Source organism: Mobula birostris, chromosome 17, assembly GCF_030028105.1.
Source record: "Mobula birostris isolate sMobBir1 chromosome 17, sMobBir1.hap1, whole genome shotgun sequence".
Lineage (NCBI taxonomy): Eukaryota > Metazoa > Chordata > Chondrichthyes > Myliobatiformes > Myliobatidae > Mobula > Mobula birostris.
In genome coordinates, this window is record NC_092386.1 from 29,198,541 (window position 1) to 29,210,863 (window position 12,323).

Consider the following 12,323-nt stretch of genomic DNA (forward strand, 5'->3'; position numbering starts at 1 on the left):
CCAAGATTAAGTTCTATGATTTTTCATTTAATGCATCTTCAGCACTTGCTTATCCAATCTCACCAGGTTTTCAGATGTTGATTGAATAAAGATTAAGAAGCTGAAGTCACATTCTAAACTATTTAATATCTGGCTTTAAACTTAATGTTAGAAAAAATAATGGTACTGAAAATAGATGAATTTCAAAAACTGGAAGTTTGCATCCTGGTCTTTGAAAGAATTATACATGCATTAGTCAAATTTTCTAAACTTGCATTTCTCAGTTGGAAATTTGCAAATGTCCTTCCTTTATTTAAGAATGGGTTGGGAAGGGGGGGGGGTTCAGGGGAAGAAATATATACTTGGTTTTAAATATTAATCATCCACTTACATTTATGGTTGAAAATGTCATTCTATTTAAAACTATTGAGACCAAAGTCAAGGTTTTGTTCCTAATTAACTGCTGACTTATCTACTTAGCATCATCTGGGGTGAGTTAGTGGACATGCGCGAGACGATGCATAGGCTACAGGGAGCTAGACAGGGGAATGAAACAGATGGGAATGCTCTGAAAGCTGATGGGCCAAATGGTATCTATGTCATAAGTGTAGTGCCCTGGTTCACATCTTTACTGTTATGCTGTAGGTATTCCATTTAGCAGCTCTGTATGAGCAGTCTGTTCTGTGTTCAGCCTGCTTGGGTTATTGTTGAAGATAAAGGGATGATGTGGAATGTGTGACATCCAATTAGGGGGAGGTCTTCTTGGTGAGGGACAATAAGGTTGGTCTTGGGTTTTTGTTCAGCTGGAGATGAAGAGAGAAGAAACTGAGGAGAACTGGCTGTAGAATACGAACCGGTGGGAGACCCGTTTGTTCGAGATGGATTGCGAGCGACATTTGGAAGGTGGTGCGGGCGTTCACGCAGACCGAGGGCGCAGTGCGTGAATGACCAACAAGTTCAAGATGAGCTCCAACGTGTGCACATTTGCCTGTTTAATTAATATGGGACCTTTTCTTTTTGGTTTTATTAATGTAGCCCCCCTGGTAAGCCTCAGGATCGCTCAACTTGCTTTGGTCTAGGGGAAGCAGCCTTCGGCCCTGCTAAACTGAGTAATTAAGCTTGTGTGGATGCTGTGCAATGTACCTCGCCCCACCAAATATCAGACAATACACCATATACGATTAAATTGATTACAATTTATAGATATTACTGGAACTATGTAATTAATAGAGATAAAATATAAAACGAAAGCTAAACTTACCGAAGTTCAACCTCTTCGTGCACAACAGTTGGAGCTCTAGTAACGATCCTCTTCTCACCATTCGATCCCCTCCAACCACTTCGATCCGCCACCTGGGACCAACCACAGGGTCGACCAGATGCTCCACACGAGTCTGTCTCCGTCTCCTCTTCTCGCCAAGGACCCTGGACCTCGGACTCCGGCTCAGGGTCTGCTCCATTGGCCAGCTCACAGCATCGTGTCCACTTTCTCTCTCTCCATCGCGCCTTCTGCCCCAAAAACCCGTGCATCACAATAGCTTACAAACACACAAGAAAGAATAACATCTATCCTAATTGGTTTGTTTTCTCACTTATCAATAATATAACCCAAACAAGCTGCTAGTGAGAGAACTTTCTCAGCAGTTAACATAACAAAGAAGCCATTTTAATTAGCCTACTCAGTAACATAAAAGAAGAAACCCCTTGCATTTACTTACATTAAGATTCATAAACATAATTCCTTTAATCGCATGCAGTGTACTGTTTGTTGTTTCGTGGCACTAATTTATAACAGGGTAGCAAATTACACAGCACCCATACAAACAGGGGTTTGGGGTGAGAGATCCTAGTAAACTTCTCTTCACTGAAGTTAGGGTTACTGCCTAGAGACCCCTGACTTATCTATGTAGCCCTTCTTAAATTGTGATGCAACAAAAGCCATTCTCCATGCTTCTGGTACCTCACCTGTGGCTAATGAAGGTAGAAAAATAGCCCTTTGTGTTCTTGCTTATCACTCTCCAGAAACATATGGACTGTATGCACTGTGCTGCTACTGACAGAACAATTCCTATTCTGTTCTTCAGAATCAGGTTTAATGAAGGTCTGCTTACAATATTGACTTGTTGCCTTGTCTTCACCATCTTGTCTTAAAGATGATGCGTGTGGACTTCTGACAATAGCCTTTTCTCCCTTTCCTCCTCCATCATGTCACGCTCTCCTGATTTTCCCCATCATTCTGCACTCTGAGAAGAATATCTCCCTAGTGTCTGAGGAGTGTTTGATGGCTCAGGGCCTGCACTCACTGGAGTTTAGAAGAATGTGGGGTATCTCATTAAAATCTATCGAATATTGAAAGGCCTAGATAGTGAGGACGTGGAGAGGGATTTCCTATAATGGTGGAATCTAGAACCAGAGGGCACAGCCTCCAAAAAGCAGAACGTCCCTTTAGAACAGAAATTTCTTTAGCTAGAGGGTGGGAAATCTTTGGAATTCATTGCCACAGGTGGCTGTGAAGGTCAAGTCATTGGGTATATTTAAAGTGGAGGTTGATAGGTTCTTGATTAGTAAGGGTGTCAAAAGTTATGAGGAGAAGGCAAGAGAAAGGGGTTGATGGGAATATCAAATCAGCCATGATGGAATGACAGAACAGAGTCGATGGGCCAAATGACCTAATTCTGCTCCTATGTCTTATAGTCTTATGAAGAAGCCTTGAAGTGAAGACAAGCTTGGATAGCTCCATCCTGCCTTGTTAACTTCAACAATTCTAAGTCAGTCAGAAAACAAAATTGAACTACACTCAAAAGGAATGACTATAGTCAACTAACCCTGAATAACTTTATGACTCTTTAATTGCTGTAGATCTTGGCCCTTCTTGTTTCTGATTGTGTGGTCTTCTTTGCCTGCTTGGCATACACTGATTGCAGCATCATTAAACTTAAATTTGACCTACTGGCATTATGCTAACACTGCAAGCAATTGGCAATCATCTGCTTATTCTCAATGTTGTTGATCTGAGTGGTTAACTTGAAAATGGCAGGGCAGGCATAATGACAACGTCAACGTGGTAATCACTTTATAGGAAAGTTTTAATAATTGCAACTTCAGTGAAGTACCTGGCAATTACTCAAGCTTCCTGATATGTGTCAGTGCAAACAAGGTGGGTGTCAGCAGCTGTAGATACGGCTGAAGAACTTGCTGACAAGATTGAAAAAGAATATCATATTCATGAATGTCTTCTTGAGTAACTCTATTCAGGGATTAAGAGTTATTGGGAAAGTAGAGGAGATGAAACATCAGCTGTGATCTTTATGAATGGTAGAGCAGGTTTGAAGGGTTGGAAGGGCTGTTTCTGTTTCTAATTCTTGTGTTCTATCTTTGTTCAGCAGTTGAAAACAAGTTCTTTGAACATACTAGAACCACGGTTATAATCCAAAAGGTGATTCAGCAAGAAGTTCTGCTATCATAGGGAACAGCTAAGTAAATATAAAGTAAAAGTAAAAGAGCTGCATGCTTAAAGATCTTACAGATTTTGTCCTTGGAAGCATCTTGAAGAAATAATATAACAATACTCCAAATTTGACTTCACCAGCATCTTATATATTTAGTTCCCAGCATCAGCAGGTCCACTTCACCTTATTTCAGCTTCTGCCCTCTTCCCTTCCAGTCCAGATGAAGGGTCTCAGCCCGAAACATCGACAGTTTATTCTCCTCCGTGGATGCAACCTGACTTGCTGAGTTCCTCCAGCATTTTGTGTGAAGTTGCTTACATCAATAACTCTGAAGGGCCAGACGTTTGTAGCCATGTTACTTTGGTGTCATGCAGTACACCTCTGCAATCCTCACAGTGACGTCGGGTTGGGGGGGGGGGTGGAGTCTCTGAATAATGAGTGGGTTTATTGCACTGGCCGTCTTCTTTTTTGTCTCGCTTGTGTTGTGCTGCAAAACACAGAAACCAACTGCTCTTGAGCTTAAATTTTGGCTTTAAATAGTACACCAGAATATGGACACAGACTTCATGCCTAATACTTTAGTGGGAGACCTGGAAATACTCCACAAAGACACTGGCCAGGTTAAAGTGACTTTGATACCTGTCAGTGGGCCCTTCCACTGTAGCACGTCAGATAATTCAAATTCAGCTCTGTAACTGAGCCACTGAATGCAGCTTCTACTAATGTGAATTAAAATCATGTTCAACACCAAGGTCTTGTATAATAGTCCATTTAATCAGATGTGTATGAAATAATGCACAAAAGTACAATTGCTTCTGTGCAGTGAAGCATTTTTGAGCATGTACAGCAGACTTTAATTGATTCACATAAATGCACAACTATCTGAAAGCAAATTCAATTTTATATATTTTGGAAGCAATTAAAACAATTACTAATTGAACTCGATTGATATTTCTCATGAAGAATACAAGATAGCATTATTCTCTCTTCAAGGGTAATTGGTTGAAGAAGTGAGTAGATTTACTGCTGGGCATGATATGAAGGAATAGCCAGAAGATGGCATAGCAGGTCAGCAGCTGTGCAGACTTAGTGATGCCAACCAAAATCTAGTTCAGTCTAGGTTTATGATGGAAAATAGAATAAGTACACCAGAATCATTGAACTAGAAGCGAAAACTTGAAGGCTTAAAGGGTGATTGAGCTGAGGAAACCTGACTGGGGAGTACTTTTGTCACAGAGTCTTACAGCACGACAACAGACACTTCAGCCCAAACTCATCCAAAATGCACCCGTAAGCTGCTTCCATTTGCCTGCTTTTGAATTGCATCCCTCCAAACCTATCTATTTTACTTTTTTTTATTACGCAGAGGTCTCAGCCATCAATGCCCAGGTATTGTATCTGCACACACTTTGTTCTTACATCGAGTACAAACTGATCAAATACACTGCAAGTGGCACAACTAGAGCTTCACAAAGATTCATTATGAAGGGTTAATGACGCTAAATGTTAATTTTGTTTCTCTTGCCATAGCTGTTGATGGACCTAATGTGTTAACCTGCATTTTCAGTTTTTAATTAAGATCCCAGCATCTCTAGTTTTCTTTTGTATGTGAGTCAGTCTAACTCTCCTCTTCTGTATTCAATACCTGTATTTAAGCACAAAATTCCACCCTCTTTACAAAGCACTCTTTAATAAGCCCTGCCATGTGAGCTGAGGTGACCATGAACCTCTTCCACCCCCACCAAATTTCTTTGTGAACACCCACCTTAGAACTGAGACATTAAGTCTATATTGCCTCTCACCATTCATTTTGTGAAAATAGATCTGCTCTTTATTAAATGCTGTCTGCTACCTGTCTGCCAGCCATCTGTGCCCTGTTGTGTATCACCTGCTCTTTTTATATGGAGTCAGAATCGTAGCTTTATGGAGCAGAAAAACAGGCCCTTCAGCCCATCATGTTTGTGCTGCCCATGTATTATCTATGCTAGTCTTATGTCTTTACGTGCACCATTTCTGCTTTACATTGTTGGGTTCTCTCCCTCTTCACACTTTCCGGCCCTCTTCCAATTCCCCTGTTCTTCGTTATTCACCCTGCCACTGATTGATGGTGGCCCACCGCTTTGCCCATCTCTGCTTGGGGTTCACCTTACATGTCTGCTAGGCCACCACTCTTTCAGGTCCCTTTGAGCTCCACACTGCTGGGTCTGCAGGGTTCCAGATACGCTCCGGGTCATCTCACCAGTTCTGTTCTCTTCTCTCTGCTGCCTGCTGCCTCTGTGTCTGATGTTGTTTACCCTCACTTTGTTTTGCCTTCTCAGCTTACTTGTGCTTCACCCTATCTGGCACGCTGGCACGGTACTCTGTACCTCTTCATATGGCCCAGCCCACTTTTAGATGCCATTTCAGACTGTCCATCCCTGCTCCTCATTTGCCATTTACACTCAACCTTTCGGCTTGGGCTCCATTCAGATGTATTCCTTTCATGTCAGCTTGAGCGCTGCCCTGCCTCTCCTTTTCAGGTTGATTTGAGCTGCGCCCTGTCGGAATCCACCTCTTCTACCAGATGCACCAATGGTCGCAGGAACATCCTGCTGCCTCTGCCCTCTGCCCTCTTCCCGCCGCCAGCTAACTCTGTGTCCCAAATGGTTCACTCTCACTTTGACGATGAAAATCAAAGGAGAAAAATGGATTGTCTGCTGGACCTACCATCTGTGGGGCTAGGAGTACTGGGAGATGGTATCATACTGAACTGTTGTATCTTTTTTTAAGAATTATTTGCAGGATCCAGATAGTAATACAAAATGAAATAGAAAGATCCCAAAGTCAGTATTACTTCATGGAATGGGAAATATGCTGAATTCTCTGTTAAAGAAGCTATTCTTCCAGGATAAGATCTAAAGAATCAGAAATGATAGATCCTAAGCAACAAGAAAGTTAAATTAGACATGAATGGTCTTCAGACAAGGGCACTTAAAAACTGCTAAAAGTGAAACATTCATAGCCTGGTCAATTCAAGAAACATTTAGAAAGAGCGACACTGCCTGATAATTCAAATGCACCGATAGAAAGCAGGCCAGGCAGCATCTCTAGAAAGAAGTACAGTCGACGTTTCGGGCTGAGACCCTTCGTTAGTCCTGACGAAGGGTCTCGGCCCGAAACGTCGACTGTACCTCTTCCTGGAGATGCTGGCTGGCCTGCTGCGTTCACCAGTAACTTTGATGTGTGTTGCTTGAATTTCCAGCATCTGCAGGATTCCTCGTGCTTGTACCAATAGAAAAATAGCTTTAAAAATTAGAACTGAGAACTAATGCAGTTAGCTGCAGCCTATGAACTCTGACATTTTCCATGGAAGGTGTCTTGAAAGATTGCAATACCTAGATGGACATTATCTGGTAAGAAGGGATGGAAGTGAGGAGAGGGCAGTGCCATTTTCCATCATGTATGAATGAAGAGAAATGCTGTATTAAAAGGTTATTTCAGAGATCTGAACTGTTACTGCATTTTGGATCACAGACAAAATTGGCTTGAGCCTTTGGGGGACATTCAAAATGCTGAAATTTTTGCTAGGAAATTTTGATAAGTAAATCATTTTTGGAAATTTCTCAGTAACATGCCCATCCACTTCAATGTTCGACACGTTGTGCATTCAGAGATGTTCCTCTGCACATCACTGTTGTAACTTGTGGCTATTTCAGCTACTGTCAGCTTGAACCAGTCTGGCCATTCTCCTCTGATCTCTCTCATTAACAGGGTATTTTTGCCCACACAACTGCCACTCACTGGATGTTATTTTTCAGTTTTTCGCGCATTTCTTTGTGAACTCTAGAGAACGTTTTTGGTTAAAATCCCAGATCAGTTTTTTTCCTGAGATACTGAAACTACCCCGCCTGACATTAGCAATCATTCACTTCGGTCACATTTCTTCTCCATTCTAATGAACAGCTGAACCTCTTGACCATGTCTGCATGCTTTTATGCATTGAGTTGCTGCCCCATGACTGGCTGATTAGATATTTGCACTAACAAGCAGGTGTTCCAAATAAAGTAGCCACAGAGTGTATATCGGCTTCAGATGTTGCAGGTTAATGTACAAACCCCATTTCCAGAAAAGTTGGGATATTTTCCAAAATGCAATAAAAACAAAAATATGTGATATGTTAATTCACGTGAACCTTTATTTAACTGACAAAAGTACAAAGAAAAGATTTTCAATAGTTTTACTGACCAACTTAATTGTATTTTGTAAACATACACAAATTTAGAATTTGATGGCTGCAACATACTCAACAGAAGTTGGGACAGAGGCATGTTTACCATTCACCTTTCCTTTTAATAACACTTTTTAATCATTTTGGAATGGAGGATACTAATTGTAGTCGATTTGCAATTGGAAATTTTGTCCATTCTTGCTTGATATAAGACTTCAGCTGCTCAACAGTCCGTGGTCTCCATTGTCTGATTCTCCTCTTCATGATGTGCCATACATTTTCAATAGGAGTTAGATCTGGACTGGCAGCAGGCCAGTCAAGCACACACACTCTGTGTCTACAAAACCACGCTGTTGTAGCTCGTGTAGAATGTGGTCTGGCATTGTCCTGCTGAAATAAGCATGGACGTCCCGGGAAGAGACGTCGCCTTGATGGCAACATATGTCTCTCTAAATTCCTAATATATGCCTCAGAGTCAATGGTACCTTCACATACATGCAACTCACCCATGCCGTGGGCACTGATGCACCTCCATACCATCACAGATGCTGGCTTTTACACCTTTCGCTGATAACAATCTGGATGGTCGTTTTCATCTTTGGCACAGAGAACTCGACGCCCGTTTTTTCCGAAAACTAGCTGAAACGTGGACTCAGCTGACCACAGCACATGGTTCCATAGTCTTTCAGTCCATCTGAGATGAGCTCGGGCCCAAAGAACTCGCCGGCGTTTCTACATAGAGTTGATGTATGGCTTCCTCCTTGCGTAATACAGTTTCAAGTTGCATTTCTGGATGCAGCAACGGACTGTGTTGAGTGACAATGGTTTTCCGAAGTACACCGGCGCTCAGGTGGCTATAATTGTCACAGTAGCATGACGGTTTCTTAGGCAGTGCTGCCTGAGGTCTCGAAGATCACGCGCATTCAATAGTGGTTTCCGAACTTGCCCTTTATGCACTGAGATGTCTCTGAATTCTCTGAATCTTTTCACAATATTATGTACTGTAGATGTTGAAAGACCCAAATTCTCTGCAATCTTGCATTGAGAAATGTTCCTTTTGAACTGACTAACAATTCTTTCGTGAATTTTGGCACAAAGGGGTGAGCCACGACCCATCCTTGCTTGCAAAGACTAAGCCTTTGATGGACGCTACTTTTATACCCAGTCATGATACCTCACCTGCTACCAATTAGCCTGCCTAATGTGGAGTCTTCCAAACCGGTGTTACTTGAATATTCTGTGCACTTTTCAATCTTATTTTAACTCACCCCAAGCTTTGTTGAGTGTGTTGCAGCCGTCAAATTCTAAATTTGTGTATATTTACAAAATACAATTAAGTTGGTCAATAAAACTACTGAAATTTTTTCTTCGTACTTTTGTCAGTTAAGTAAAGGTTCACGTGAATCAACATATCACAGATTTTTGTTTTTATTGCATTTTGGAAAATATCCCAACTTTTCTGGAAATGGGGTTTGTATTAAATATAGTTCAACTACATTGTATTCAGGGAGATTACTGTTTAATTTTACTCAAGAGTGCATGTAACAAACTTTGATAAAGCATTTTAATGAATACTTAGTTAAACAGTGGCTGAAAGAGTTTAAAAGAAGTCCAATAAGTCTAAATAGGGATTCTAAACTGTTATTGCTTTCACTGCTAACACATTCGTTATGTTCTTCTACTGCTTTGCCATAATATAGTTATATTACTTTGCAATATGCTATGTAATTCAAATATGAAACTCATACATCTATGTCACAAAAATGTGTTACTACTTTAACAATTAAATTATGTGTAAAATGTTCACGGTGTTGTTGCAGCTTCTCACGTCGGAACCTCCTGAGGTTCATCTTCACATGGAGATGGAGCAACATAATGTTTCGTTCTGGGATTTTGTACATTCTTCTACTAACAAGGCAATTTTTACATTTACCAGCAAACATCTGTATCTTGTGGAGGGTTTGAAGGGGATACTGAGAAAGGGTTCAGGACTGAAGTAGTATCTGAACTGGAGCACCGTCCTCTGGATGTGATTCTTCCCAACTCAGATAACGTGTGTAAGTTATGTAAGTGTGTAAGTGTGTAAGTTGGTGAGACAGCAAGCTGTGTGATTCATTTCTGATAGTGCATAATGCAGAAAAAAAGAACTGTTTGACGCTAGATTTCCCAGCAAGTAATATGTCTAAAGAATGGAGGGAGTGAAAGGAAGATTTCATACTGTTCATTAAATTGGTCATGCTGAAAATTTACAGCAGACTAAAGTAAAGGTGTTATCTTACCTCATTGTTCAAGAAAATACTGCTGTTGTATAGATCCCTAACTGGGCCATGCATGGATTATTGTGTGCAAAGAAAGATGCACTTTAATTAAGAGAGTGCAACAAATAAAAATCTGCATATGCTTTATTATATTAAACACTGTCCTATGCCAAATCAAAGGTGGTGATGAATCGACATACAGAAGGAAAACTGAAGATCTGACTGAGTGGTACCATAGCAACAACCTCTTACTCAATGTCAGCAAAACCAAGGAGCTGATTATTGACTTCAGGAGGAGGAAACCAGAGGTCCATGAACCAGTCTTCAAAGGAGGATCAGAGGTGGAGAGGGTCAGCAACTTTAAATTCCATAGTGTTATTATTTCAGAGGACCTGCCCTGGGCCAGGCACGTGAGTACAATTACAAAGAAAGCACAATAACATCTCTAGTTCCTTAAGTGTTTGCGAGAATCTAAAACTTCAACAAAATTCTATAGATGTGTAGTGGAGAATTTTGAACAGAAAATTCTCCAAAATGTAGTGGATATGGCCCAGTCCTCCACACCATTGAGCACACCTACACTAAATGCTGTTACATGAAAGCAGCATCCGTCTTTGGGGACATCCACTACCCAGGACATGCTGTCTTCTTGCTGCTGCCATCAGGAAGAACGCACAGGAGCCTCGGGACTCTCATCACCAGGGAGTAGGTACTGCAGACTCAGGATCTGCACCAGCAGGTTCAGGAACAGTTATTACCCCTCAACCATTAGGTTTTTGAACCGGGGGGGGGGATAATTTCACTCAGCTCTCAGCTTCACTTGCCTCATCATTGAAATGCTCGTACAAAAGTGCTCACTTTTAACGAACCTTCATCTCATGTTCGCGCATATACACACACGCACACCTATCTATCTATCGATCTATTTATTATTTCTTTTGTTCTGTATTTGCACAATTTGATGTCTTTTGCACACTGGCTGATTGCCCAATTTGGTGTGGTCCTTCATTGATTCTGTTGTGGTTATTATTCTATTATGGATTATGCTCACAAGAAAATTAATTTCAGGGGTATATATGATGACATATATGTCCTTTGATAATACATGTCCTTTGAACTCAGAGCAAACTTATTTCACAATGAGGATCATGCTAATAAGGCAGAATAAATATGTATCATTACTTTGTACATTCCCAGATGGAATAATAGTAAAAATATTTAATAATAAAACAACTTGAAGTCTCATCCTTATTTCTCTGTCTGTAGTCTGCCTAATGAATTATTTTGACTTTGATTGGAAGAATGCAAAATTCTGGATTAACATGTTGTTTTAAATCTCTCATGTTTTGTTTCTGTTGATGTCAATGAAACAATATTAAGGGAATAATAGTGAATGGGCTTCCAATTTACTATTACTTATTTCAGATTGTCACAGAAAGTTGAAATTATCTCCAATTTTGTGAAAAGTGTTTGTAAACTCATTGGGTCCTCATCTGTAATGCAAAATATTCCCATACCAGTGATGTTCATCATTAGGATCACCCACTTAAACCACGAAAAGGACCATGTCCTTGGTACTGGTAGAAACAGCTTACAGGAAAAACTAACTGAACTAATCATGCTGCTACGAAGTTAAAACAAAAGGAAAGCGCACTTTGATAATAATTGTACGTAGTCTCATGTTGGCAGAAAGCTTCCCTCAAGTTTCTTTTGACTACTTCCGGCTGACATTGTTTAAATTGAGATCCGTCTGAGCACACTGACTGATAAAGCTGCTTTTCTGTGTCTTAAACTATTTTTATTCTTATCTAACTGTGCTCATTGGTCTATCTTACCTTGATAATGGAAATGGCAATGATCTGATCTCAGAAGGAAGGCTCAAAATCCATTATGTTATGCATCACCACCATGCAATGTTATCTTCAGTATACCCCATCCTCCTTTACTTTTGGTGTCCCTTATGACTGGTGGAGTCTTGTCTGAAAGTAAGATTTAGAGTATAAATATTGTTGACTACAAATAGTGTGATTATTGTTGATGAATTTTTGAAAGCTTGTTGATTAATACCTCAAAGCTAATATTTCACTGAATAACTATTAGATATGGCATATTATCTAGTTTGATTCAAGTAGCTGCAATTATGCTAGATTTATTAAGAAACAAAAATCAGTTCATTGCTTCAACATTCTGTTATCGTATTTTATCTACTAGTCCTATGGTACTGCATTGAAACAACTATTAAAAACTTTCTATACTGTAAGAGAAAATCACAATTTCAGAGTAACATCTTGGGTACTAGCCTCCATCGTATCCATGACAGCTACAAGGAGCAGTGCCTCAGATAAGTGGCTTACTATATTAACAACCCCCATCACCCAGGACGTGCCCTCTTCTCATTGTTACCTTCAGTAAGGAGGTACAGAAGCCTGA